The sequence below is a fragment of the Leptodactylus fuscus genome, chromosome 10 (assembly GCF_031893055.1).
Source record: "Leptodactylus fuscus isolate aLepFus1 chromosome 10, aLepFus1.hap2, whole genome shotgun sequence".
In the NCBI taxonomy this organism is placed as follows: Eukaryota; Metazoa; Chordata; class Amphibia; order Anura; family Leptodactylidae; genus Leptodactylus; species Leptodactylus fuscus.
The window spans coordinates 37,011,269-37,035,011 of record NC_134274.1 but is presented as its reverse complement, the minus strand read 5'-3'; the positions used below and the strand labels follow the sequence as shown (position 1 = coordinate 37,035,011).

General features: G+C 42.6%; 1 protein-coding gene across 16 annotated transcripts in view; it reads left to right on the top strand.

Moving 5' to 3' along the window:
* KCNMA1 (potassium calcium-activated channel subfamily M alpha 1) overlaps nucleotides 1-23,743 on the top strand; it is a 340,822-nt gene that overhangs the window by 84,765 nt on the left and 232,314 nt on the right. The window lies entirely within an intron of this gene.

Genomic DNA, 23,743 nt, shown 5'->3' with positions numbered 1-23,743 from the left:
CCTGATGAGACTGGCCAATCTCATACGGTGAATAATGTAGACAATAAATGTGTATAGAATCAATGCGTGGCTTCTCACATTCACAGAAAATGAAATGTGCCACTCACATCGCAAATAGTTTTAGCCGTAGCAATATACCATGATGTAGCGTTCTTCAAGAGCTATTGTAGGTGCGTGTAACAATGGAAAACCATAGCATGATCCCTGTGCTCAAACTTTGCAGAAGCCCAAATATCTGTTTCAACTTTTCTATCTGCACGAGCCTCTGCCTGTGTGTTGTTGGCATCGATGATCTGCCTATATTCAGCAAATTGCTGCCGTCGTTGGTTCGCCTGCTCCAGCGTTTTGGCAGCTCTTAAGCTGTCCTGCTGCAGACCTTGTTCCTCATGCCGTGCCTGTGATTGTTGCGGTATCTCAGAAGTTTTACCTCATGGTATCCTGTAGCTGCACTGTCTCTTACTATCTTAGCCATTGGCTTCCTGCAGATCTCTCCTCCACCTCCACCACACGCCATCCATATCAGTCCCTCTCTTCTTCCTTCTCCCATGTACAGCTCTCACACACTTTTCACACTCTGTAATCATCCCTTTATTTCTTTTAGCAGTGACACCAAACAGAAGCGCTGACGTAAATCCCTGAACCACCTTCTGTCTCTGTCCATTCTGCTCCTCCTAGCTGCTGGGGACATCTCTCCTAACCCCGGCCCTCCTTCCTTCACTAACTCTTCTTCCTGCACACATAGAAGGCCTACAAACCTCATCAATATTTACCGTGTTCCTTCCCCTCATCTCTCCCCTGTCTCTTTTAACTGCTCTCTCTGGAACGCCCACTCAGTGTGTAACAAACTAGAATACATTAATGACTTATTCCTTAGTAAATCCCTCGGCCTGCTCGCCTTTACTGAAACTTGGATCCAGCAGGCAGACACGGCCTCCCCTGCTGCTCTGTGTCATGGTGGCCTACAATTCGCACACACCTCTAGGCCTGATAATAGGCAGGGTGGTGGGGTAGGATTACTGCTGTCACCGCAGTGCATTTTTCAGTCCATTCCCCCGGTCCCCTCACTCACATTCTCCTCATTTGAAGTCCATGCTATCAGACTTTTCCGGCCACTCTCCTTACGTGTAGCTGTTATCTACCGCCCACCTGGCTCACCCTACCAATTTTTGCACCACTTTGCTTCTTGGCTTCCCCACTTTTTATCCAGTGACATTCCTACCCTCATCATGGGTGACTTTAACATCCCTATTGCCCCCCCTCACTCCCCGGCTGCGTCACAGTTTCTCTCATTAACTACTTCTCTTGGTCTCTCACAATGTTGTTCTTCCGCCACACATATAGACGGTAACACGATTGATCTAGTCTTCCATTGACTCCTCACAGTCTCTAAATTTTCTAACTCTTCTCTGCCGCTTTCTGACCACAATCTTCTATCTCTCACCATCAGTGCTCTCTCCCCTTCACAAGACGCCCCTACCCATCACACATATAGGAACTTGCGTGCTATTGACACCCAGCACCTCTCAGATACTCTACAGTCCTCCCTGTCCCCCATCTCTTCAATCTCCTGTCCCAATCTGGCCACCAGTCACTATAATGAAACCCTCAAAAATGCATTGGATGAGGTTGCTCCCCCCTCCACTCGTAAAGTCCCACATAGGAGGCAGCAGCCCTGGCACACGCCACAGACACGATTTCTTCAGCGCTGCTCTAGGTGTGCCGAACGTCTCTGGAGAAAATCACGCTCACCTGCAGATTTCCTCCACTTCAAGTTTATGCTTAAAACATATAGCTCTGCCCTTTACCTCGCCAAACAAGACTATTTCACCGCCCTCATCTCTTCTCTCTCCAGCAACCCTAAAAGGCTTTTTGAAACCTTTCACTCCTTACTCACACCCAAGGTGCAGATGCCATTCACAGACCTTAGTGCTGATGACCTGGCCATGTATTTCCATGATAAAATTGATAAGATCCGTCAGGAAATTACTGCCCAAGCCCCAGGTGGCATTGACTCCCACACCTACGATAGTACTGATCCCCTCACCAGCCGCACTTTAGACTGTCCATTCTCATCTTTTGAACCTGTCACAGAAGAGGAAGTCTCCCAGCTACTTTCTTCATCTCGCCCCACAACCTGCAGTAGTGACCCCTTCCCCTCACACCTTCTCCAATCTCTGTCCCCTGCTGTCACTACTTACCTTACTAAAATATTTAACCTCTCTCTCTCTTCTGGAATCTTCCCATCCTCCTTCAAGCATGCTGTTATAATCCCGCTACTGAAAAAACCCTCCCTGGACCCATCCTGTGCTGCTAACTATCGACCCGTCTCTAACCTCCCCTTCATCTCTAAACTTTTGGAACGCCTGGTTTATTCTCGGTTAATCCGTTATCTCTCTGCTAACTCTCTGCTTGACCCCTTACAATCTGGTTTCCGCGCTCTGCACTCTACTGAAACAGCTCTCACAAAAGTCTCTAATGATCTACTAAAGGCTAAATCCAATGGTGACTTCTCTCTTCTTATTCTTCTGGACCTCTCTGCAGCTTTTGACACTGTTGACCATCAACTTCTCCTCACTATGCTCCGCTCAGTCGGCCTCAATGACACTGCGCTCTCCTGGTTCTCCTCTTATCTCTCAGACTGCACTTTCAGTGTATCATTTGCGGGCTCTGTTTCCTCCCCTCTTTCCCTTGCTGTTGGGGTTCCTCAGGGCTCGGTCCTCGGCCCCCTGCTCTTTTCTCTCTACACAGCCCCCATTGGACAAACCATCGCCAGATTTGGCTTCAGGTACCATCTTTATGCTGATGACACCCAATTATACATATCTTCCCGTGACATCACCCCTGCACTCATACAGAACACCAGTGACTGTCTCTCTGCTGTCTCTAATATCATGTCCTCGCTCTATCTGAAACTAAATCTCTCTAAGACTGAACTACTACTGTTTCCACCATCTAACAGATCTGTCCCTGATATATCCATTGCAGTCTCAGGCCTTACTATAACTCCTAGGCAGCATGCCCGCTGCCTTGGGGTCATATTTGACGCAGACCTTTCCTTCACCCCTCATATTGAATCACTCGCACGTTCATGTCACCTCCACCTCAAAAACATCTCCAGAATACGCCCTTTCCTTACCAGAGATACACTAAAGACACTTATAGTCTCTCTGATTCATTCTCGCCTTGACTACTGTAACTCCTTACTAATCGGTCTTCCCCTCACTAAACTCTCTCCTCTACAATCTATTCTGAATGCAGCAGCCAGGCTCATCTATCAGTCTAGACGCTACAGCGATGCCTCTGGTCTGTGCCAGTCGTTACATTGGCTGCCTATTCATTATAGAATAAAATATAAAGTTATTACTCTCATCCACAAGGCTCTCCATAATGCCGCACCTTCCTACATTTCTTCCCTCATCTCTGTCTACCGCCCAACCCGTGCTCTCCGCTCACTCAATGACCTAACACTTACATCCTCTATTATCAGAACCTCCCATGCTCGTATACAAGACTTCTCCCGAGCTGCACCACTTCTCTGGAATGCTCTACCCCGGACAATAAGATTAACTCCCAACTTCTACAGTTTCAAACGCAAACTAAAGACACATCTTTTCAGACAAGCCTATCACAATTCCTAATGCACAAAATTGTCTGAACACTGTATAAGCAATGCCGCCCCTGCTACCTCTTGTGTCACCCCCTCTACCTCATAGATTGTAAGCTCTTTTGAGCAGGGCCCTCAGTCCCATTGTGTGAAATGACGTTCTTTGTTATGCATGTCTGTATCTGAACCCTATAAATTGTACAGCGCTGCGGAATATGTTGGCGCTATATAAATAAAATGTATTATTATTATTATTATTATTATTATTATTATTAAGCTCGACTGGATGCTACATAATGAGCGTGTTGTTGGCGTTGATGATTCGCCTGCTCCAGCGTTTTGGCAGCTCTCAAGCTGGCCTGCCGCTGAACTTGTTTTTTGCACTGTGCCTGTGATTGTTCCGGCATCTCAGCACCTCGCTGGAACGTCATATAATGAGGGTGTTGTTGGCGTTGATAATCCACCTGCTCCAGCATTTCAGCAGCTGTCAAGCTGGCCTGCAGCTGAACTCATTCCTTGAGCTGTGCCCGTGATTGTTTCGGTATCTCAGCAGCTCACTGGGACACCATATAATGAGTGCATTGTTGGCGCCGATGATCCCCCTTAGCTCTGATTGAGGAGAACTCTGTGACTTCTGGCTACCTTCATAGCTCTTGTTCTTTGCGACAAATTAGATTTCCTTTTTCCAGGCATTTTGAAAATTGGCAAACTGCCAATTTGGATTAAAAGTGTTTGCCCATGTCAGTTTGTCATCAATGCCTGGAGCAGATCAGATAATATGCAAATATGTGAACACTGAAGGTTAACTGAGTGTTTACACAGAGAGATAACAGCCCTGGCTTTCTCAGAAGCTGAGATAAGAGCAGTGTAATATAGTATGTGAACATAAATTCATAACAGTCGTGAAGCCATGTCATTTACCGGGATAAAAAGTAGCCTATGTTTTAATCGAGGTTACAATCTATGTGCTGAATTTAATTCAAATCCGTTCAGCTGTTTTTGCGTGATTGAGGAACAAACATCCAAACTGATTGAGGAACAAACATCCAAACTATCACATTAATAATAATAATAATAATAATAATAATAATATAATATTAGTATAGGAAGGATAGGATTGATAGGATAGGATAGGAAGTAGGATAGGATAAGATTAACATGTTATTTCCATTTTTGTACAGATAAATAAATAATTGCAGACATGTCCGCCAGGGACGGGCTTATTAATTTGCAGAAGGCATTTGGGCATAAAAAACATTTGCATAGGTCTCCTGGTGATACGAGCTTCTTCCCTGCTGGTCTCGCCTTCTGTTGCCCTTTCCCTCCCTAGGAGACTTGGCTTCTCCACCATCTTTGATAGCTTCCAACCCCATCGACTACTTACAGATCTTCTAAAGGATCTTAATTATTGTGCTAATTAGATGCACATAGCCTATATCTGTAACCTTAACACTTAAGGAACAGAAATACAACCGTATGTGATATGTAATTGTTTTTTTTTTTGGCTGAAAATAGCCAAATGATCTATGTACAAAAATAACTTTGCGCCTCATTTCTATCAATGTTTACAGCAATTATGGGAAGGCTGGTTGTAAGGTATAATCAGATGCTAATTACAAGGTCTGCATTAAACACTAGATATTACATTACTGATTTTCTATTCCATTAGTGATGTAAAAGGAGTCGGAATCTTTCCCACAGATATTTGTAATATCTTGACATGGCATAGTATCGCAGCCCTTTATCGGTGCCAAGTCGTTTTTGATGGTGTGACTACTGACGAAATTTAGCGGAAAACCAAGCAATATAGATATTTATAACGTGTTCGTTTCCTTTACATGGTACTAAAGTTCATAAAAAAATACGTTTCAATCTAGCCCAGCCCTTCCTCAAAACCTCACAGGCGTGCAGGATTTTATCGTACTTGATCCTTTCCTATGCTGTAAATCTGTGGTAGAATTTTCAGGCTAAAGCCTCACATAGATGGCAAAGAAGCGCTGCAGGAAAAAAACGGGCGATATTCCAGTTTTCCCCGCAACACTTTTCACAGAAAGTCTGCAGAGGTTTCCTAATTGTATCTATAGGCGTTTCCGTAAGTATAATTGTCATGCTGTGATTTTCATAACTGCAACGGTTTTGGAAATCTGGCCTGCAACGTGTATTGTTCCACAATGTTATGGATGGTATGTGTGGCATTTACACCACGTGGGGCCCCGGTCTCAGCCAGGTTCCTGCCACTCATGTTAATGATGTGGTCATAAACCAGCCGATCTTTTGATTTGTTAATGACCAGCTTAAAGGGATTCTACCATTAAAATGACAATTTTTTTCTCGTTGACACGTAGGAATAGCCTTAAGAAAGGCTATTCTTCTCCTACCTGTAGATGTCTTCACCGCGCCGCCATTCGGTATAAATCCCGGTTTTCGTCTGTGTGCAAATGAGTTCTCTCACAGCACTGGAGGCGGTCCCCAGCACTCAAACAGCACTGGGGGCGTCCCCAATGCTGCGAGAGAACTCTCCATCTTCTTCAGGAACTGCCTCTTCACGCATCTTCTTCCAGCGCTGGCGGTCAAACTTCTAGGCCTTGGGCAGAGCCAACTGTGCATGCCCACAGGCCACAAGAAAAATGGCTGCTTACACAGTAAGTAAGCGGCCATTTTCTTGTGGCCTGTGGGCATGCGCTGTTGGCTCTGAATACTTTAGCAAGCCCCTATACAAGGTAGTTGTGTTCATTCTTATGCATACTGATACTTGTCATGAAATAATTCTCCAGTCCGCTTTCATTGTCATAGTATTTATTGTGACGATCCTTTGTGGTAGCGCGAAGTTTGCTGCTAGCATTATAGAAAAGTTTTTCCTATATTGATGACTACATCGCCTTTTCACCACATGCAAATAGCGTCGCTTGGTCCTTTGTTCAGTTCTTGGAATAAATAATTGATTTGTCAATTTCATGTATTGAGCTCCTATATCTTTATATACATGAAGAAGATTGCCTATAAAATGTCTTTATCTCCAAGCAGAACAAACCCTTTTATTCCAGATCCTCATTATAAGACCATGAGCACAGGATCTTATTATGGCGCCATATCCACCTTGAGATATTTGCAGGCATAAGATGTTGTTACTGTTACCCTAGGAAGATTTCTGCATTTCTGCATACATGCATAATGGGGCTTCAAAGCTGAATAACACAGACATACTTGGAAACTGTAGAATGACCTCTACAAGGTACAGGTTAGGCTTATAAAGAATTACTGCTGGCAGACTCTCTATAAATACAGAGTAGTGTATACGTTGTAATTGTTCCGTAGCGTTAACAATATAATGTTGGTGTATTATACAAAACAGAATATATAATGTAGTAGTAATAGAGCTATTTGGCCTGGTATATGATGTATATTTTCACAATCTCATCGCACAGTCCTAGTTTGTTCTGTCCTGATGACTCATCCTGTTACTGAGGCACATGTGTTACATGGAGACGATCCTGCAAAGCTGCACATTTACTTGCCTGTGGATTGTATTGGGAATTCCTAGTTTCGTTGTATGTGAGATCACATGCCTTCCAGGGGATACATTATTTTCTTCTTTTATGGCACATTTATTTGCTGTGTGTTAAAGGTGTATGACATGAAGGACATATATGATTTCCATATAAAACATTGTTATTGTGGTCCGGTCATATTCTGAATCACTGTTCACTGGGGAGATGTCTGTAATTGTACACATGCAAGGAAGCCAGCGGAGATACTGACCTGAATAGAAGGAACGGAATACAGACTCCCTAGCAATGGAAAGAGGCAGTTGAGATTTTTGCAAGTATGTAGGTACAGTAATGGAAGAATTGGGCTCGGTGCTAAGAATAACACACAATTTCATACATGCAGCAAGATAAAGAGGTCTGGCCATCTCTCCCAACTTGTCTGTTTTAGGACATCCTGGAGCAACTGTTTTCTTAAATTTTCAGTGTGCCATTCCTCTATTACTACTCCTAAATATTCATGTATAACTTGACAACTTGGCATAGGTTGATTGGAGGATGAAAAAAAACACAGATTGGTATGCGCTCTTGATTGGGACTGTATATGAAGTCTCTTGCGGTTTACCAGTCTAACCTCCAAATTAGGCTGGAATGAAAACCGCTACCCAGGGTTCTGGTATGATGGTAGTATATGAATATGAGGGTTGCTGCAGTCACCCATGGACTGACTGGCTGGTCATGGCTATAGAGTATCGGTAGGTGAAAAAGTGTGTGTACCCCTTCGAAATGCGATGGTGATGGCCGTAGAGTATCGGTAGGTGAAGAAGAGTGTGTACACTGATGAACAGTGAAGTGAAAATTGCAACAACACAAATGATGATTATCAATTAGTTTATCTCATCTAGAAGAAGTGCTTTCAGGGCAGAATACCTCCATATTAAAGTGTTTGGGGAAACATGCCACAAACGATGCCTTCATACATAGCTATGTACCGTACAACCATGTGATCTGTCCAGCCAATCACTGGCTACCACCAAAGCTCCGGGACTGAAGGGGCGCAGGTTTAAAAGTCAAGAATGGTTTTGTTTTCTATTTTATAACATTTCCAGAGCTCCTGTAATTTATATTCCGAAACTCTTGGACAACTTGTTTATTAGTATAGCATATTGATAGGTTCTGTTTATTTTCTTATCCAATGGAGAAGTGGTTATAAGGAGAAGAGCTGTTGTTACTAAGATGACTACATGGCGTATTTCTTCTCTGAAATGGAAATTTTTTTAACATTTTTTTTTCTGCGGGCACACTTCAGACAGCAATGAATTATGGGGATGGAATTACAATTTAATCGGCTATCTGAATATTTAAAGCTCTTTCAGAACAGACAGCATGTATGGTCTGCAGAATAGCTTTATTAATGAGGAACATCCAGAGACGGGGCAGAGACGAGAAGGAATTTCTCTTAAGGGTGAAATCTTGAAGGCTGTATATATAGACTGCACTTACAAATAGATATTATTATTAAGGACATATATACTATCCCTTTGATCCTCATGGCGTGGGAAGCCATTTCTTTGGAGGGTTGCATAGCCCTCCATATGCTTGCAAGAAGTAGCCTGACTGCCATTAGGTACTGAGATGAGATCCTCAGACCCCTTGTGAGACCATATACTGGTGTGGTTGGCCCTGGGTTCCTCCTAATGCAGGACAATGCCAGACCTCATGTGGCCGGAGTGTCAGCAGTTCCTGCAAGATGAAGGCATTGAAGCTATGGACTGGCCCGCCCATTCCCCAGATCTGAATCCGATTGAGCACATCCGCAACCTCATCAGGAGCATGCACAAGCGTAGGGAGGCCATACAGGCACGTGGAGGCCACACACACTACTCGGCCTCATACTGACAGGTTTTAAAGACATTACATCAACGTTGGATCAGCCTGTAGTGCGTTTTCCCACTTTGATTTTGGGGGGGACTCCAAATCCAGGCCTCCATTGGTTAATAAATTTGATTTCCATTGATTATGTTTGTGAGATTTTGTGGTCATCACATTCAATTTTGTACAGAACAAAGAATTCAATGAGAATATTTCATTCATTCAGATCTAGGAGATGTTATTGGAGGGGTCCCTTGAATTTTTTTGAGCAGTGTACCGTATATACTCGAGTATAAGCCGACTCGAATATAAGCCGAGGCTCCTAATTTTACCACAAAAAACTGGGAAAACTTATTGACTCGAGTATAAGCCTAGTGGGGAAATGCAGCAGCTACTGGAAAATTTTAAAAATTAAAATGGTCGGCGATTTTGGGTGCAGTAGTTGCTGGGTGCTGGGAAAGGGGAGGGGGTGTTTTGGTTGTCTGTCTGCCCCTTCCCTGAGCTTGAGGACTGAGTTTTTTTCCCCCACTTGGAATTCAGCCTGGCTGAATATAGGGTATCTGCAGTGCTCCTATTAACCCCTTCCCGACAGAACAGGAGCACTGCAGATACCCTATATTCAGTAGAGCGGGCACTTTCAGACACAGGGATACCTAATGTGTTTGTGTTTCACAGTCATTTACTACTTTCATATGTATTCTAGGGAAAGGAGGGATATACAACTTTTATATATTTAATTTTTTTACTATATCTTTTTACAGCTTCTTTTTTTTCCCACTATTTTATGGGAGATTCTATACATTAGTATTGCGGCTGGTCATAGACAAAGAAAAAAAAAAAAATAAAAAAAAAAATAAAAAATATATATATATATATATATATATATATATATATATATATATATATATATATATATATATTTATTTATTTAGCTTGACTCGAGTATAAGCCGAGGGTGGCTTTTTCAGCACAAAGACTGTGCTGAAAAATTAGGCTTATACTCGAGTATATATGGTAATTCCAGGCACATGCAATGACTAGACTGATGCTTTACATGTGAATGTGGACATATTGTAACCTAGGATTACCATCCAGTATAAAGCTTTGTATTTTCTCTCTTCTCATTTTTCAATGAAGAATAACTCAGAAAATTTGTCAGGGATTGAAGACAGAAGAGCAGAAGTATTTTTCCTTCTAAAGATAGTGAGAAAATTCCCTGCCGTCTCTCCTCATTAACCTATTTAATCGCTCCTATTTATTTCTCAATCTATTTTCGTTTTCTGTGGCGCCCTTGGAGCTTACAAGCCTCAATTTAAATTAGGTTGAAATACATGAAAATTGTAGATGCCAGAACTAAACTCATAGATAGAGATGAGCGAGTACTATTCGAAACTGTCGTTTCCAATAGCACGTTCCCATAGGAATGAATGGGAGCGGCTGGTGCACAGGGGGTTAAGCTGCAGGAAGTCGGCCCCGGTGGCTTGCTGGCTGCGTCCATTCATTCCTATGGGAGCATGCTATTCGAAACTGCTGTTTCAAATAGTACTCGCTCATCTCTACTCATAGACAATGGAAATATCAGCACTAGTGTTGAGCGAGTAGTATTCGATCGAATACCTCGTCAGCATAGGAATGCGTGTCATCGGCCGAACACCAAGTGGTTAAATGTTTCAAATATTCGATGTGTTTAACCCCTTGGTGTACGGCCGCTTACACGCATTCCTATGGCGGTGAGGTATTCGATCGAACACTACTCGCTCAACACTAATTGTTACTCGCCATTGCATTGAATGGGAGTTATGGAAAACTTTTATGACTTCCTTCTCTGTGAGGTTCTTGTTATATATACAGGTCTCTTAGCGAAGTGAATGATGATGAATGATGCCCAAGTGTTAGTTATGACTATAAATCATTTTTCCATATTTTTCAAGATGTTATTCGGAGGAACTAGATGATCTCTAACAACATGTAAGTTTTTTCTTTCTGTAATAGCAGCGAGACTATGGAACTTTCCACCTCATGATGTTTTGATGGATGATATACTGAATTACTTTAAAAGGCGTCTGAGAGCCTTTCTGGTGAGACGTATTATTATAACATTGCAATGATCTGTTGTGCACGGGTGCATGGTCCTCAAGTGCTGGGTACTGTGGGGTGCCAGAGAGTCACTTTGACTTGGCCAGTTTATTTAGGGACAGGGCTAGGGCAGTAAACATCGTTGATCCCGGGTGTATTCTGCAGAAAGGAGTTTTCTTTTTTCCTTCATTTGCATCAGTTGACTTTACCTCATAGGAGTGGTTTAGAATCCTTCAATATTGTATGGCGAGAAATTATACTTTTCTGTGTTAGCAAAAAAGCAACAGATAATATGGCCACTCAGCTGAACTTGTAATGGGGCCTTTGAGAAGGTAACAGGCAGAGTGCTGGAGTCTAGATATGTCAGGCCCAGGTTTCTGACATATGGGTGGTCCAGGGCGGATCTGGAGTAGGCCTCGGCCTAGGTGTAGTTCCTGGGCTCATTACTGGGCCAGAAAAGGGCTGCGGCTCTTTGCATTGCAGGGCAGATCCATGAGGTGACAGGAGGTGTGTGGGTCTGCCCTGTAACCCTGAGTCCAGTGAGACAATATTTCTCCTGTTTTGTTGGTGTGGCTGGAAGTAAGCCACACATATAGTTAGGTTATCAGTTCTGTTTTGAGTTAAGGCTGTATTTTGTTTTGCTCATTTTGTGCCTGAGGTCAAGGTTTAGCTATTTTACTGTTTTTTTTCTAAATAAACCAGTTTTCTGCATGGTTTGTCACAGCATTGGGATAATAATCCCAGTCAGGATGTCTTAAAGGGATCCTATCATTAAAACTCATTTTTTTCTGCCTAACATGTAGGAACAGCCTTAAAGAGGACCTTTCACCACTTTTGGGCACATGCAGTGTTATATACTGCTGGAAAGCTGACAGTGCGCTGAATTCAGCGCACTGTCGGCTTTCCCGATATGTGCCCGGTGTAAAGAGCTTACGGTGCCGGTACCGTAGTGCTCTATGGTCAGAAGGGCGTTTCTGACCATTAGCCAGGAACGTCCTTCTGCCTCGCGGCGCCAATCGCGCTGTGCTGTGGAGCGGGGAGGAACATTCTTCTTCTGGAAGGGGTCTTCTTCGCGTCTTCTTCTGGGGATTGGCTTCAAACTTCTAGGCCTCAGGCCTAGGGCAGAGCCGACTGTGCATGCCCGCCGGCCACAAGAAAATTGCCGCTTAAACAATATTGTAAGCGGACATTTTCTTGTATCCGTCAGGCATGCTCGTTTGGCTGCCCGAGGCCTAGAAGTTTGAAGCCATCGCTGGAAGAAGACGTGAAGAGGATCCGTTCCTGAAGAAGATGGAGGCGGCGCTACAGAGTTCTCTTGCAACATTGGGGATGCCCCCCGTGCTGCGAGAGAACTCATTTGCATACCGACGAAAACTGGATTATATACCGAACAGCAGCACGGAGAAGACATCTAAAGGTAGGGGATGAATAGCGTTTCTTAAGGCTATTCCGACGTGGTAGGCAGAAAAAAGAGTTTTAATGATAGGATCCCTTTAATACTCTTAATGATGTCACATGCAGTCACAAGTAATTAATTCAGTTTTCCACATACCCTTCCATCATCCATAGTTATCAGTCTGAAATGGCATCCTAGGTCTTGGTGGAAATGGGTCCCCTTGGTTGTTGGGACTTTTTTAGTTACACCCATGATCCTATGGGTGCTTTAGTGGCAGATGATGGTGGGAACAAGGGAACAGTGGGGCCTTAGCTTCAGGCAGTTTATTTTGTTGCAGTTTCTTTTTGAGCCAAAGCCAGGAGTGGATTGAGCAGAAAATAGAAGTATAAGAACTTCCTATATATTTCCCATTTCTTTTGTAGACATTATTGGTTTTGGCACAAAAAATTGCAACAAAAAAATCAGTGTTTCCGCAACGTGAGGCCTCAGCCATAAGAAGTGTTAGCTGTAGATACAGACCAGTATAACGGCAGTATTTTCTGGTACAATTAGTAACCTATTGACAGTAACATAGGGCACCTTTTCTCAAATTCTCTGCGTGTAGAATAGACCTAAATATAGAATATGATTGAAAAATATTTTCTCAAGTCTTCTCGGCAGAATAAATGAATGTTAATCTGCTGTATATAGTCTGATTTACCAGATATTAGATTTTTGTAAAAAGAGGACATCTATTTTACTCTCTAAAACGAAGCAGCTTGGCTTTCATTGTCTATACGGCAGTGTAAATGAGTTATTTTTATTGTTTTTTGCTTGGCTAGAAGTGTCCTGAAAGCAAAGAACAAGTCAGATTACAGGACGTACTTCAGTATTTAAACAGCTGAAAATGTGCAGTACAGGTAAAGCAAATATTGTATCACCTTGGTAAAAACTTAATCAAAACTATTCCAAACCTTACGTCCCATAGAAGTGGACGACAGTCTAGGGAAGGGCACAAGAACTGTGTATAAATATGCTAATTCTGATTTTATTTATGTGTCTGTTTAGTTGTCCTGAGGAAGACGCTCATTCTGCGTCGATATGCGTTACCCATAGGTACAAAATCCTAGTGAACATCTGATCCATCAAAGGTTTAGAACAACACATGGTCAAGGCTGCCACATGTACAGATACAAATGGAAAGTCACCATCATTGATTTCAGTTCCTGCCGTTCGGCTTAATCTTTTTGTAAAGCATGCTGTGCCTTTTTTTTACCATCAAAAAAGTGAAAGTGACTTTCCTGTTTTTATTGCAAGTTATTGTGGTAAAGTAGTACAGATAGAAATGGAAAGTGTTCAGATTTTGAATCCATCAGTCTGGCAAACTTTAATGATCTATATTAGTTGATATGTTACAATGGAGAAGGTGCTAGTTGCAATATTCTGTCTATCTATCTATCTATCTATCTATCTATCTATCTATCTATCTATCTATCTATCTATCTATCGTGGTGTATAGCTTAAATTAGAAATATCAATTTATCCCGAACAACCGCTTTAAGACTCATAAGGGCCAGACTGTGCAGATTTTAATCCAGTGCCACAGGGAGAGTAAACTGCATTGTGGGTTTCTGAGCATGGCTTGGTCATATGGGTGGAATATGCTGCAGATAATTTTCCACAGTATATTTGTTGATATCACATCTGCAGCAACAAATCCACACCAGATTGAGCAAATTTTTTATTTATTTTTTTTAAATGTAGATTGTGAGCCCCACATAGAGCTCACAATGTACATTTTTCCCTATCAGTATGTCTTTTTTTGGGAATATGGGATGGAAATCCATGCAAACACGGGGAGAACATACAAACTCCTTGCAGATGGTTTTTTGCCCTTGGCGGGATTTGAACGCCAGGACCCAGCGCTGCAAGGCTGCAGTGCTAACCACTGAGCCACCATGTGGCCCCTTGATTGAGCAAATTTATGGTGCAGATATCTGAGATACCACTGCAGCACCCTTAACCGTCACTGTCAAAAATTTGCTGTAGGGAGCCTCAGACAAAAGTTTGCATCCAGACCCACACCACTGTTTTAGCATAGAGACCCACACACACGCCTTTATATCAGCACCCAAGAACTTGTACAGAACAAGTTTCTATCTGGTCCAGTCTTTACTATACAAAGATAGATCACACAAATGTAATATATAATAAAACCTGGTCTGTAGGACATGGCAGTTTTGCAAATCATTCATCCATGGTGATTTACTTTTGCACATGGGTATAAAGTGCAGAGGGTTTTTTTGTTTCTCATCAGACATGGTGTTAGCGCCAACTTTTACTGGTTGGTATTTCCTTTCTGTGTTTAACATGTACTCATCTAGACAAATGTATATTTGTTGTTACACACATCACATTGGGTGATGACAGATCCAGTTTGTCTAGCTAACATTAAGTTAATCTATAGGATTTTTTTTTCCCCAATAAAAACCAGTGTAGTGTTAGTTGTCTGCACATTTTTCTCACTGGTGCTAGTTAATGAAAACCAGTGTGCCCATAATAAAGTGTGGAGGATGGTTATATCAGATGTACTGAAGGACATCTTGGGTATGTAGAGTTGACGCTAGGCTCACACTTGCATTAGGGTTTGTGCATGAGCAGAAACCTAATCCGCTTAAAAATGCAGTTACCCAAGGAATAGACTATAATGGGGTCCGTCGGATTTCCACCCGAAAAAATTGTTTTTTTTTAAAAGGATTCTATCATTAAAATTGTATTTTTTCTGCCTACCAAGTTGGAATAGCCTTAAGAAAGGCTATTCTTCTCCTATATTTAGTTGTCTTCTTTGGGCCGCCGTTCAGTAGAAACCCCGGTTTTCGGCTGTATGCAAATGAGTTATCTCGCAGCACTGGGGGCGGTCCCCAGCCTTCAAACAGCACTGGGGGCGTCCCCAATGCTGCGAGAGAAATCTCCTATCTATCTATCTATCTATCTATCTATCTATCTATCTATCTATCTATCTCTGTATATCTATTTATCCGTTTTTATGAAGAAGAGATGTCATTTGACACTATTGCTCTATTTTCATGGTTTGTTCCTTGTAGTGAGGAACACCTGCAAGTAAGAAGCCTTACGTTCTTACATAACTACACTTGTAAATATCATTTCAGTGGTCTCTTTGTTTATGCTTATGAAACCACTCTCCGTAAGTGTGATAATAAAGTTTTTATTGAACCATTAAGGTCACAAGTTGCTTTATTTTATTGCATGCTCTCAGCGTCTTCCCGCATAGAAAACAATTCCACTGTTGTAGCCACTTATTTGTGGTATCCTGAGGTTTAACACAAACATACTTCAGATTTATTACAGAAACTTCTATTACATATACATGAATCGGGATTGTCAAAATTGAAGCACACGCTGCAGAAAGAATCCCATTTCGATATAAGCGTGGGCATGGAGCTACGTAGTTGGAGCAGGCCCAGTGTGACATCGAAAATGGTAGCATGTGGTCAGTGTAGGGGTTAATTTAAATAGGACGGGAGTAGTATTGGTGGGCCCAGGTGACAGGGGGGTCAAGATTTGGTCACAACACATTGTCATCAGCTGGAGTGTGTGTGTGTGTGGGGGGGGGGAGGGGGGGGAGTATGCATATACCGGCACATATATACCCAAGCTGCTGAGTGTTAGGTTACTCTCACAGCCTGGGACTCAGCATGGACCACCCACCCATCCTGATGTGTCTCATTGGTGGTTTGTATCTAGGGCTTGATCCATTCTTGTCACGACAGAACGGCACGCTTTGAGGTAGAGTTTTCCTGAAAAAGGGGACCGTTGGTGATATGGTACCCCTAGGGTTCATGGTTTGTAAAAATGGTTATTAAGGAACATGGCATAAAGTAATGCAGTATCTGGAACATATTTGTCGCCTCCCGAGTTGATGAGAAGGGTTATACTGGTGCTGATTATGGCAGCCTCTGCTAGACTTCCCTTGGAATTTCTCTGTGAAATTGTTAATAAAGTTATTCTATTAGTTTGTTCTTCTTCCAAAGTATTAATAAATTGACTATTGTGTCCACTTAATTCCATCGTTCTCTGTGTCTGTCCTAGTTATTCTAAGTAGTCCGGCATGGTCAGCAAGGGATGGGCTCAGGGACTTGCAGGAGATGTGTTTTTTCCAGGGCAGATCCACAATGCTTTATCCGTTATCCTACTCGGTCATAGACACTTCTGCAACAAATGTGCCATGTTTGACTATCCATGGTCAATTACTTCATTTTATGTAGACTTCATCACTAGTTGCCAAGTCCACAGCACAGAGGTTGCATAAAACCCAAATCTGGGGGATCTCTTGTAAATGCTGTGTCATGGCAACTTGCAAGTTGAATGAGAGCTTAGTTGACATACTCTAGCACGTTCATGCCTTATGTATGGAGCCTTCTACCTGTGGCTTCATCCTCTGATACCAGAGGCTGCAGAGAACAGCTGATTGGTGGTGGCGTCACATATTGAACCCCCACCGATTTGATATTAATGATGTATTCTAAGGATAAAAAAAACCCTTTTTAATCTTATACCATGTCTCCTAATGAAACATTATGTTGGTTGTTGGTTGTTAGGTTAATGTTGATTGAACCTGACAATTATGGTAGCACCAGCCCCCATCTAATGTATGTGGGAGTGTTCTGCTCTCCCCCGACAGCAGGTATTGGGGTAAATAATAGAAACTGCTGGTTTTCAGAATCTAGTATAGTCATTTATGTAAAATTGTGGCTAGGGTTGAGCAATCGGGATCAGAAAAGATCGGATTCTGATCGGCGATCGAGTAAATTTCACAATCGCGATCGGAATTCCGATCTTTTCCAGCGGGATCGAGGTCAGAGGTTATCTCAAGATCGGCTCAACCCTATTCACTTATATATCATTAATGGGGTTGAGCGATCGGGATTGGAAAAGATCGGATCCCGATCGGCGATCGAGCAAATTTCACGATCGGGATCAGCTGGAAAATGAAAGTGAAGTTCTAAATATCTGAAAGCATAAAAAGTTATAGGTGAACGAACCTAAACTGGTCAGGGAACAGCTTCACTTTGCTACAACAGACAGATAACAGAGGGTCAGCAATTGAAAGGGAATTAACTCATCGGACACTTGTTGGGGCCAGTTTTTGGTAGAAAAAACACCAGTTCACAGGTTCCCTTTAAGGAAATGTCATAAATCCGTTCTCTGATCTGGAAAATCCACCGTGGCTGAGCAAAAAGTGCAATGTTTAGAACGTGAAACTACTTTGCATGTTAGATGCAGGATGTGCTAAAGTATAGAATGCAATAAATGTTATATATAGATAGCATTAGATGCCATAACTAATTCAACGAAGGAAAAATTTAAATTTCTGTGGGATTAATTTATAGAAAGAACTATGTGTGTATATTCAGCTTTAGGAGTATATAGTGCCTTGTGTGTTACTGTAGGGAGGGAGGAGTTTAGGATCAGATGTCACTTCCTGTCTCCTCCATCTTCATCCTCTTTCTCTCATCACAAGGACTGGAGGATACATGTCTCCAGTATCAGGGAATATAATACTGGGGTTTGCAGCCAGATCACTTTAGTTGCATTTTCAGCAACATTCATGGCTTAGTTGATCTGGCTTGGCAATTTTCTTTATCCAAAACACTGGCTAAGTTATGTAGTAGAGAAGATGTCATGGGACTTGTAGTATATAACATTTCTAAAGGGCTTTTGCAGTCCTAATCAGTTTGGTGGTGGTCGAGTCCATTTAAGGTGTCAAATGGCGTCTTTGGTGGCGGTTGAGGAGTCAGGTAGAAGTTGCAGGCAAGTTATTGTGGACTTATTGTAACTAATAGAGGACGTTAAACAGGCTGAATTTTGGAAATGGCCAACCTGAAAGGATGTCGTAATAGTAACGTCATCCATTGGCGGGCACTGGGATTAAGCACAGGGTCGTTGGTGCCCTTAAAGTGTAGAGGCTCTGCTAGAATTGCAATCTGGAGTTTGCCGCCGCTTTATTACTGTCCGGCCGGGTGCTGTATGTCAGACAACTGGGGCTCGCGCAGTATTTGTGAATCCCAATGGTCTAGCACTTTATCTGACTCCTTCTCTGATTATTTTACTTCTGTCGCCATTTTGACATCCAAAATAAAGTGTTTTGTGCATTTATTCCAAAGTCAATATCTACTGTAGTTTGGGTGGTTTTAGGAAGGAGTGAGGGTCCATCCCATATCTAAGTCATGTATTGCTACCTACATGTATTACGGGCACTGTACTGCTCTCCGCCATTACTCCCCTGTATTGTACAGTTCTCTAGCTGTGCTACATATAATGCACCAAGTGTATGTGTATGAGCTGCTATAGTAGTGAAAGACCCAGGTATTGCAGCTTTCACTGTTGGATCAGGGGATAGAGCCATGTGGATATTGCTTGTATATCATGGAGTACAATGTAATGGTGCATTAACTGTCATGGTGGTGGTTTTGTATTCATGGGCACTGGAAGTAGGTTCTCTGTGCCATCGCTGTTAAAAGGTTCCTAATAATCTTTAAGACAGGTCAAAATTTTCATGTTTTATTTTAATAGCTTTAGGGGTACCAGTAAGACTTTTTTTACTAGGTTCAGAAACTTCAAGCTACTCTAGTCCTCGTCAAGCTCATATTTGATGCAGAGTCTAATAACTCTTTTCACTACTCACATGAGAAGAGGAATAGTGTATCTGCCCCACATGTACTGAACCCATGCAGGATGTGTGATGTGGTTTGGGTATTGGTATAGTTGGTGTGGGGCCAGACCTGATGCCGTCTCAGACGTTCTTTGATCTTCTACTAGCGAACTGTACTATATAATTATTTGCTATTTTTTACTTCTGCCACTAAGTATACTCTATAGGCTGTTTAACATAGTTGGTGGATGAGTAGCAGACTAGGGTGCATTACAGATATTACTCATATTCTGCTTGGCATAATATCATAGACAAAAAGAATGAAGCACCAGTGGAAGAATCTGCCATAGACTGCAGCAAGAGATTAAAGGGATTCTACCATTAAAACCTTTTTTTTGTGTGGATAAGACATTGGAATAGCCTTTAGAAAGGCTATTCGTCTCTTACCTTTAGATGTGATCTCCGAAGCGCCGTTCCTTAGAAATACAGTTTTTTACTGGTATGCAAATTAGTTCTCTCACAGCGATGGGGGCGGGCCCCACTGCTGCTCGAGAACAGGCTCCAGTGATGCCTCTGTCTTCGGCTGGATCCTCCTCTTCTTTCGGCGTCACCTCCAACTCCTGCGCAGTTGGCTCTGCCAGTGAGACACTAGTAGAGCCGACTGCGCATGCCTTGGAACTATGGCCGCCGGCCGGCATGCGTAGTCGGCTCTACTAGTGTCTCACTAGCAGAGCCAATTGCGCAGGCGACGGAGGTGACGCCGAAAGAAGGGGAGGATCCAGCCAAAGATAGAGGCGTCTCTGGAGCCTGTTCTCGAGCAGCAGTGGGGACGCCCCATCGCATTTCCAATTTTTGCATTCCACGTTGTGTAGTGAATAGAATCGTTTTTAAAATCCATTCTCCGATTATTTAAAAAAATCCCATTGACCTGCATTGGGATCGGGTTCGAATGGAAAATGATCGGAAATCGGATTTTAAAAACGATCCTGAAATCTCAAGATCGGCGCAACCCTACTTGTGACTGGTCCTCTTTGAGAAGCCACAATGTATAGCAGACTTGTGCCAGAACTGTAGAATACATTTCTATTACAGAGTAAACTAGATAACACGTTATATAATTTTGTATAAATGTATTGCCCAGAATCAGCCGCTATCATAAATTTTGTGAATTTTAAGATTGTCTAGTCTAAGGGAGAACAAGGTATCCAAAGGGTAATTTTTTTTTATACTTTTGTCTTTTGTTTTGTGTTGCAATTTCTGCCAAATTTTCAACACATCCTTTTTAAAGGCTATTCAGGGATATGTTTATCTAAAAACCGTGAAATCTACTGATAGAGCCCCTTTATATGAAAGTATACAGTCAGGGGGCGGCACTGCGATGCCCTCTAGTATTCATGTGTAGCAGACGCTGTTTATGGGGCTTCTAAATTGGTGCATTTACTTTGTAAGTCTCGTTACTGTATTAGCAGATTTATTCCATGAGTTCTATGCAGTAGATCTACATTAGATATTAAGAACTTTATGAACTTCCTATAAAAGAGTTATTTGTGCGAGCTACTTATGGACACAAGACTAAAGTGCAATCACTGCTGTTCCATGTCAAATATATGATGCTGTGTCAAAGAGCCACAAAGATGTCCTGTGTGAATATTGCCTTCATGAGATCTATGATCTATGTGTGCTTAGTTACTAGGTTTCTATTACATGCATTGTATTACGTGTTCACCTTTCCTGGCTTTAGGTCTGCTTTTTTAGAGTCATTTCAGCAGTACAAAGACAACATTTTTGGAACACAGCGAGCCTATGACTTAACAGCCTTCCTAGTGTTCCTTTAAGGAGTCTAGAGACTAAAAGCTTTTTCTTACACATGGCTTATATTTTTACTTCTATGTGCTTCTAGACCGGGGGTAGGCAACATTCGTCACTCCAACTGTGGTAAAACTACAACTCCCAGCATGCATACCTGCTCTCCTGTTCTTGGAACTTCCATGGAAGTGAATGGAGCATGTTGGGAGTTGTAGTTTCACAGCAGCTGGAGTGTCGAAGCTTTCTGACCCCTGGTCTAGACCTTATAGAACTATAGAGGGTTGTCTACCCAATGAGATGAGGTTTAACTGCATAAGGCATTCATTCTGTCAGTGGTTAGTCCATATCGGTGCTCGTTCTGTTGGAGTTTGTCCACCAATACAACCTATCATGTATCAACAAGATGGGTGAGAAGTTATACTTTGGTATGGGGGTGATTATTGGGACCACCATTATCGTAAAAAGTGGGCAACTTGTACCCTTTTCTGAATGGGGCAACAATAAGGCAAGGATGTTGCCACTCCATTTCTATGATGTTGCTGAAGATGGACAAGCACAGCAGTCAGCCCCTAACCGATATACAACTTATTTCAATCCTGTGGCTCTTGTGGACCCTCAAATAGATACATGAAGATAAGTCTATGTTCAAGGCATAGGGTAAAACATTCCTGATTTGCTCACAAAATGAGTACATATACAGTATATATATATATAGAGAGAGAGAGAGAGAGAGAGAGAGAGAGAGAGAGAGAGAGAGAGAGAGAGAGAGAATAGACACAATAGACACAGATAGAGGAAACAGAAACGCCAAGTGTGTGGTTTGGAGAGTGATGACCACTATGGCTTTTGTTTTTGTGTTTTATTATTTACTACAGATGTAAATCATCTGTAAATGTAATAGTCATTGTGGCCACGACCTGGACTGAAGACAGAAGTCTCAGAACAGGACAACATTGTGTCCTTCAGAAGTTCTGTACGTGTCAAGCCCCAGAGATCATTCCCTCGTGGTCCTGGACAATCTGTTCTGTGTTCTTTGCTTAGATGGTATACTCCCAGTTCCTGACTAGTGATCGATGGAAGAAACCTAAAGGTCCAATTCTATAAAAACTGACATGATCACAGCAGTCTATTAACAGATACATGTGTCCTTGTGTATAGCTATTATTAATGTAACCATCATTTCTGCACATGGAGTGGATTTTCGGATATAGTGAGCGTTTTCACTTTATATTGAATAGTGGGAGAGAAGTATTACGCAAAAACTCAACGACAACACGCTATGTGATTTCACTGTGTTTTTTTCCGCTGTGTTTCACTAGGTGGGGTCATAGATTTAAAGGTCGGTTTCCAACTCAATGCCCTTTATTTAATGTGGAATATCAAAAGTTAATTTTGGGGACATTGCAAGTGAATCAGAGTAATGAAGAAATATCTAGTAATGGGAAGTGCCGGTGACCTCTCGACTTCATGTCCTTCCTACTATACACTTTGCTTTGCATTAGCAGTCTAGATTATTGCCCCCTCCTCCATTGATTATAAAGTGGAATGGATCCGGCAGAAAGCATTTGCAGCAAAGTGTTTGCATGAAGATCCCATCTTCTTTATTCATTTATCATGAATGTTTGTCTGGATTGCAGCTAAATGAGATGTCGAGAATTAGGCTCCAGCTAATACATGGAGCTTTTCTAACCTTCAATTGGTAGTGAGGGATGTAATGATAGAGAACCGCCGGGCTGTTAGGAATCTCTTTCATTGAGCGTCCTGCAAGCGTACTTAGCAATATAAATTGGGGAAAGCACTCGCCGGTATAACAGCTTATCCTTTATTGTCTGAGAGAGTTTTCTGGGGAGTATTTTATGTGACGGTTGCAAAATATGTAGCAAGAAGCAAAAATGGCGGCAAGTGTAGAAATGTGGATTATGCCTATAGACCGATGGTTAGTATTTGGCATTACTTGGATCAAGACCATAAATCCACATTAGTATCACATCTGTACTAAAACATTTCAGGCCTATAAAGCTAGCCATAGCACTAAGTCACCTATAAGACTTACTTCACTCCTCCCTAGTTTGCCAGATTCATCGTTTCTTGGCAATAACTAGGAGACCTGTCTGATATAACATCTATTACAGGATCAGCACCATGTTAAGGTGTCCATGTACCTTCAATAGCTATTGGCTGGCTGCAATTCCTCCTAATGCCTTCAAACGCATGCATGTGTGTGCATGTTTTGTGGATCGGGGAAAGGAGTAAGCCACCGCCAGAAGGCTTGGATTGGGTTTGGCAAGTCAACATTATATTTTTGGGGAGAGTTGGAAGGCCATGCACATATTGTCAAGTTCAGCTGCCTGCTCTCTTCTGTGTATAGGAGTCCTTAGACCAGGGGTCTACTGGTCGATTGTGAAGAACGTATGGGTCGATCACTGGATGCAGCCAGGGATCTCTGGTGTCTGCTTGTTCACAGCGCAGGTTGAGAATCATCTCTGGACACTGGCAGGCTGGGGTCTTGCATTCGTTCGCAGTCAGGTCTGCGGCGGCCCCGCCTGCAAGTGTCCGGAGATGACTCTCAGCCTGCGCTGTTAACAAGCACTCCAGACATTTGCAGGCCGGGCAGCAGCAGCTCCAGGGGATGACGCGTTCCCTGCTCTTAGGGAAGAAGGGAGCCGGGGTGCTGCTTGTTCACAGCGCCGGCTGAGAGTCATCTTCGGACACTTGTAGGCAGGGCCGCCGCAGCCCTGACTGCAAACGAGTGCAAGGCCCCGGCCTGCCAGTGTCCAGAGATGATTCTCAGCCTGCGCTGTGAACAAGCAGACACCGGAGAGCTGTCTTCTGCTCTCACGCCCCGCCCCCAC